We start from the raw sequence: 7,004 nt of genomic DNA, 5'->3' as shown, positions 1-7,004 counted from the left end.
TTGGGGTTACTCGGTATATTACCTAATATGAAGATTGTTTCGTGTAGTGATGGATTTGCAATGCTCATTATATTGAGTTTTCTCGTATGCTTTTGGAACTTTTGTGTCACTTGGAAAAGTTCCTTCCTGTCTATTGCTCAGAGCATTCTCCAATTGCCTCATTTGATTTTCTAATGCTCTTAGTGATGTTGATTGGCTTTGGATCACATTTTAATATTTTGATAAATACTCATTAATTAAAGACTCAAGTGATGTTGAGGTGGCTTCTTGATTGAAATAGTGCCCTTGATAATTCTTCTAATTGTGTCGTTGTTGTGGTTACACTATTTGTTGATGTGATTGATGTGTGGGTATCATCTACTTCTTATTATATTGTTGTTGTGGCTGATAATGTTGTTGTGTATTCCTAAAGTTTGATTGGAATATCATATGTGTATTTTCTACATTTTAGCTCTCCTAAGACAAATTAGGAGTGTTCTGAAAGTATGAATTGTAAGTATTCCCATAGACATTGGTGTTGGCACTCCTATTATAATTCCTCACAAAGTACATGAATTTATGGTTTTGTGGATATTCCTTCAAATTATGATCCTCTCCATATTTAAAACAAGTGACAATAGTTGTAGCTTTTACCTCATACATAACTCGAGGCTTTTGCATCTTTTCATCATTTCAATCAATATTGTGACTTCTAAGGTAAGAGTGATGATAACATCATTTTCCACTGCTGCAGTATTGTTTCTACCCAACATAATCATTGTATTAGGATATTGGTAGTAATTGATGGATATTCTCTCCAACATATCATAGGCTTCAATGTAGGTCTTATCCAACAATGCTCTATTGACAGAAGCATCAACAACCATTTTTATTTTCATATTCAATCCATTGTAAACCATACATCGGGAATTTTTGTAGTAAATCCTTGAAACACTCCCAAGCTTCATATAGGCTTTCATCCTCCATTTGCTTGAATGATGTGAGATCATTCCTTGATTTAGATTTCATATTAAGAGGGTTAAAACACAGTATAATGTTTTGAGCAAGCTCATTCCATTTTGATATAGCATTAGGTTACGGCAAATTGAGCCATTCTTTAGCTTTTTTCATGCAAAGAAAACGGAAATAACTTCAAAATCAAGGCTTTCTAAGGCACTCGTTACTATTCAAAAGAATCATACACTTTCATAAATCCTCTTAGGTGTGATCTAGGATCTTTTGTAAATGAACCACTATATTGTGCCATTAACTGTAGCATTTGAAACATCACATGCTTCAGCTTGAAGTCGGTAGTATTTATGACATGTCTCATAATGTCTAGATTCAAATTATCTAATGCCAACACAACATGCTCACATATTGACCTATTGTGGCCATCAATGTTAAAGAAGTTTGGTACATGTACTCCATTTCCAGCAAGTAAGTCATCATCACCATTTTACAACGGTGGCAAAGAATTGTTATCAGCACCAACGTTCATATTTGTTTCATTATGGATTGTTTGTCTACGGTGTCTATGAAGTGTTCATTCGATTTGGGATCAAAAGGCTCTAAGTCTTTATTATTGTTGTGGGTCATGCACCAGCAACACTTAGCTAAGAAAAACGTACCTACAAACTAAAAATAAACGAAGACGGTACAAACAAAAAGTAAAACAACTCTAATACAATACTATTACTCTTAAAAACGGAGCCAAAAACTTAATGCTAAGAAATTGTTACAACATTCAACACAAGTTCGTGTGTCAGATATCAAGTAATAATATTGGATGCATGTGCATGCATCGAATGTCGAACCCACGTAGAGAAAATGTTACATTATAATTGTTATGGTAAATGTAAAAGAGTTGTAGATCTTGAAATGAGAAAATAACAGCAAGGAAACAAAAGATTAAAATTAGAATGGTCAATTCAGGCAATGTAGTAACATTTAGGAGAGTAAACAATTCAATAGTTAAAAAATGTAGATGTCATACGGTAGTCCTCGTTATGAATTTGCTATGGTAATATGATCATACAACATACATTAATTAACAATCCTTAGTTAATTAGAATCAACTTTCACCAATTCCATTAATTTTATAATTAACAAAGCAACATCAATTGGCAACATACATTTTTATATACTAACTCTACTTTTCACAAACACCAATGTTGCAAGAAGGTAGCATGCAAATTTAATAACTTTTATTTCCAAAAATTATCAAAATCACATACATAAAAGATAACTCCATCTCTAAAATTGTCTTAATGAAGCTACTACAAATAAAAGCATTGTTTAAGAAATAAAAAGATATGTTCATCAAACATATTGTGTTCAAGTCCAAACAACATTCTAAAATAAAAACAATTCCAAAATTTATAATCGCAAATTCCCTCTTTCAAAACAATAAACGTGAATAGAGGTTGAATCCCACTTGACCATCACTGCTACATGGCTATGCTCCCTCAACTGCTGCTACACATCTTGGTGACGGGTATAGGAGACCATGGCTGATCGGAATGTAATATGTTTATTGAAATAATTAGATAATAAAAGAAGATGTGAAATATGTGATCTTCACTCCCTTTTATAGACTAGCAGTTGTTGTTAGTTCTACTCAGCAATTCATCATAGCATCACATACAGCATGGAACAATGCCATATCATCAGTGTACCAGATTTCATCATAAAATAGCAAAAGTAGCCCAAGTTCCTCCAACTAACTCCTATAATTCAAATGATGCAAAATATTTTAAATAAATCTAAATTGATCCTAATATGATCCTAAGATGTTAAAGTTCATGTTTAACCTAGGTAAAAAGATCCTAAATACTAACTCTTTCGGAGAGTTATCAATATCTTTAGTAATTTTATTAAAAGGTGATATTTAATTATTTTAAATTGTCAAAAAGGGTTGTTCTAACCTAACTAGTAGTTCAATTTTTTAATTTAAATAAATAAATATCCTTAAGTAAAATTAAATAAAATTATAACATATTAAAATCAATCAGGAGGATAAAAAATGTGATATTCTTATATTTAAATTTAACAAGGATAGGTTGTTCAAACTTATTCGATGGTCTAGCCTTAATATTTGTAAATATTTGAATATCCTTTATCTATATTAAAGGTTGGGTAATTTCTATTAATAAAATGTTTGTTTTTAGAATAGCCTTAATGTCAATAAATCAACGTTTAATTATAAGGGAAAATGTTATTGTTTCTTATTTTTTTCGGTAATGGAAAAATAACTATTCCACTTCATATTAGAGGGTATTTCTCCTCGGTTCGAAATGTTAAAATTTTGTCGATTTACCTTAGAAACCTTAGGTTCCTAAGAAGAAATATTGGTAATTCATCACCTTTTTTTTTTGGAAAAGAGAGGATGTCTTCCTACTTTATATTAGGGGGTTAACTCTCTCCAATTAAATGCATTGAATTGTTAACTTTTCTCTATAGAACTTTAGACAATTAAATAATGTTGTATTTATTCAATTGAAAAAGAAATCATTAATTAAATTAAAATTTGAAGTCATAATTTTCATTGCAAAGACAATAATTAATCGATTTGGTACCAATTTTAGGGCGTTGTGAAGGCGTTAATTCTTCTCCACATGTAATCGACTCCTAAACTCATTTTCTTGAAAGTAGACCTAAAAGTTGTTTTAGTAATTTTTAAATTAAATTTTATTAAGATAACCAAATATTTTTGGTTATTCAATCACACCTAAAATAAGGATTAGTGGTGATTCCCTCAAATCATATTTTTTATTTTTTAAAGGAAAACTTAATTTTAGTCAAAATGAACTCAAATTATTTTTTTTTATTTTTGTGACGTTATGAAATTGTCAATGTGATTGATGTTTATGTCCTTCTTTCTTTTTTTATAGAGATGGTTTAGCTTGCCTAAAGTAATCCTTTAGATTTGGAAGGGTTCTTCGGTATGTTATTGTGGTGTATCCACAACTCCAGGTAAGCGTTTGTGAAAATGATCAAGCGTGTTAGTAGTGATAGTTTCGTATGTTCCCCAAGTTAATTTCAAGGAAAAAATTAGTTTTAAAGGAGAAAGTTATAATGTCACCAAATTCGGGTTGTTAATGGAGTATTTAATGTGATTTCTGATAACAATATTTTTTTAGATTTTTAATTAGGGAAAATTACTAAAATGGTTTAATTTTTTTTTTGAAATATTAAATATGATTTTTAATATTATAAATTGATTTATAAGAGTGACTAAATTGAAGAATTTCAAAGTTTTAATTTTAGTGACGAAATTGTAAAAGGATCAAAATGTAAAAATCTTTAAAACAATTATACTAAGACTTGAAACTCCTTATTTTTTCCCTCCATTTTTCATGAACCTTGATCCCATTTTCCTTGAATTCAAGTTAGATTCATTCATCCATTCTAACTTCCTAAAATTATTTTTATAACATTCTTTTCATTATTTTCCATCAAAACCCTATTGTATCTCTTCCCATTTTTGGTCTCAAATCCTCTCACGATCGAATTCCTCTTCTGCATTTTCTTTCATTTGGTTGATGATTCTTGCTCATCTTTCTTCTTGATTTCATCTCCAAATCCTATTGCTTCATCTCTATTCTATTGTCTTCATCTCCTTATCTATTGATGTTTGTCTTTTCTTGATCATTTCTTGATCTACATCATCTTCTTCCTCTTTCTCTCATCAATTTCAACTAGGTGTTGATTTTGAGTGTTCTTGTTCATCTTTAATTAAGGTAAAGTGCTGCTATTGAGTTAGGAGGCTTAGATTACATTAACAGTGCCGGATGTGTGAATGATTGAGGAAAAATAGTGCATCAATTATTGGTGGTCATTTGGGGTTGAATTGTGTGATTGCACCATCAAGGTGTATGGTTGTCCATTCATTTATGATGAGCATTTTTTATGTTGAATGAATATTTAGTTATGAGTGAACTCTAAATCTAAGGTTTTAAGGTGAGTATACTTGTTGGTAATTGATGGCATGAATTCATGATATGTTTCTTAAAGTCAGTGATCATTAGTAACATGTGTACCATGACGAGTAATGATGTATTGTAAGTAAATGATTATTGTAAGCATGTAAGCTATGATATATTCATTACGAGTTATGGTGCATTAGAAGTACATGATTATTATAAGCATGTGAACCATAAGATGATGATTATGAATTATGGTACATTGGAAGAATGTGAAAATTACAAAGTATGTGATACATAATATGTGCAATGTGTTACTCTTTGATGCATAACCGATTTAAAAAACTATGTTACAAACTTATGTGATATTTAGCTTAGGGATGAGTAGAGACACTCTACTATTCGTGGATGAGTGAAGAAACTTTTTTAACCAATAAGGTTTGATCATCACATTCGTTCTTTGGTATGTTCAAAATTATGTTTGGAAAAAGATAAATGTATATGTCATGCATCAAAAAGCAACTACTCTTGATAAACTTGGATTAATTGGCAAATTGTTCTTAATGAGACCTTTGAATATGAAATGCATGCCTAGGAGAGAGTAATCTATGTTTTTTTATAAGTGTAAGGGTAATGAGGTTGGGTTGGTATGTTGAACTTTGCTCTAAGAAGATATATGAGATAAGGTTGGTGTGTTGAGTTTTGCTCCGAAATATGGAAGTTTCGAACTATGTAAGTTCAAAATAAAAAGAGAGATGTATAAAGTTTGTTTATCTAATGAGTATGTTGTGTTTTTAACAAAGCACAAAAGATCTTAAATGGAAAAAAATATATGATGTGTGTGCGGACTTTACAAGTAAGGTAGTTGTGCATAAGTGCATGTGGATTTCAGCAGTAAATATGATGAGTTAAATAATGATTATATTTAAAATTTTATGTTCATTAATGATGCATTATGTGAATATTATGGCATGACATCTTGATATGATCATTGAGGATTATGTGAATATTATGGCATGGCATCTTGGTATGATCATTGAGGAAAAAACAAGTGAGGTTTTATGGCATATATGATGTTTTCCTTTAGCCTTGATGTGTGCATCATTCTTGAATGTTTAATCATTCACTGAGCTTTATAACTCACACTCATTGTTTAACATTTTTGATATCATTATTTTCTTATTTATGAGCTTGAGGGACAAAAGGTACTTGGTGGTGATCAAAGCAAGGAAGCATTTGCTAAAGTTAGTTTAAACCTTGGTTTTATTTTGAGGCAATATGAGATTCTTTATTGGAATTTATGTTGATTTATACTTTTGATTATTACTAGTGCACAAGTGATCTCTAATTATCTATATTAAACATTGAATTTTGAATGAATGATGAAATGATGAATGTTGATGATAGATTACAACCTATGCAATATGATCAAGTATGTCTAAGTTGATCAAAGTATGATTTATGCCTTAAATACATGTCTTGATCACCTAGACAAATTATAAAAAGATGACATAATATGTTAGACTCAAAGGAAGCGTGAAATGATCAATAATGCACAAAATGGATATGTAACTTATGGTAAAATTGAATTTTTATACAAATGAAATGGAATGCCAAATGTCTTACTTATATATTAATTGATGTTATGAAGCATGCTACATATGTGTTTTGACATGTTCGTGGTTCTAGTGTATCCATGCATGTTCATAGACCTTAGGATCGATTGCATGATCAATTGGTTGCATGTTCTTGAATGTTTGAATGCATTTTTTGCATTTTCCAGAAAACGGATCGATATCTTGCCCCATATTGATTGATCCCTTTAGGCAAAGGATCAATCCCTCCCCTATAGGATCGATCCTAACTCAATTGAGTTATTGTTTATCAAAGAATCAATTCCCCTTAAAAGAGATCGATCCCTTGAAGTTTAAAATGAGAAAATTGGTAAAATTAATTTATTTAAAGACCTTAAGTGCTCCCTAAGTCCTATGGTGGTCCTAGAACCTTAAAATATTTCAATTTGGTCCATAAACTTGATTTTATAATTAAATTTTGGTTTCAAGTCATATTTGGTTGAAATTTTTTCGATAACTCTATAAT

General features: G+C 30.3%; 1 non-coding gene across 1 annotated transcript; it reads left to right on the top strand.

Annotated features, from left to right (window-relative positions):
- Nucleotides 1-892: 892 nt before the first annotated feature.
- LOC120187788 lies at nucleotides 893-999 on the top strand. Its single transcript, XR_005522334.1, has one exon. It is a non-coding gene; the product is annotated as a small nucleolar RNA R71 (small nucleolar RNA).
- The last annotated feature ends 6,005 nt before the right edge of the window (nucleotides 1,000-7,004 follow it).

This window comes from Hibiscus syriacus, unplaced genomic scaffold (genome assembly GCF_006381635.1).
Source record: "Hibiscus syriacus cultivar Baekdansim isolate YM2019G1 unplaced genomic scaffold, ASM638163v2 tig00113725_pilon, whole genome shotgun sequence".
NCBI lineage: Eukaryota > Viridiplantae > Streptophyta > Magnoliopsida > Malvales > Malvaceae > Hibiscus > Hibiscus syriacus.
This window is presented reverse-complemented; position numbering and strand designations above follow the sequence as displayed.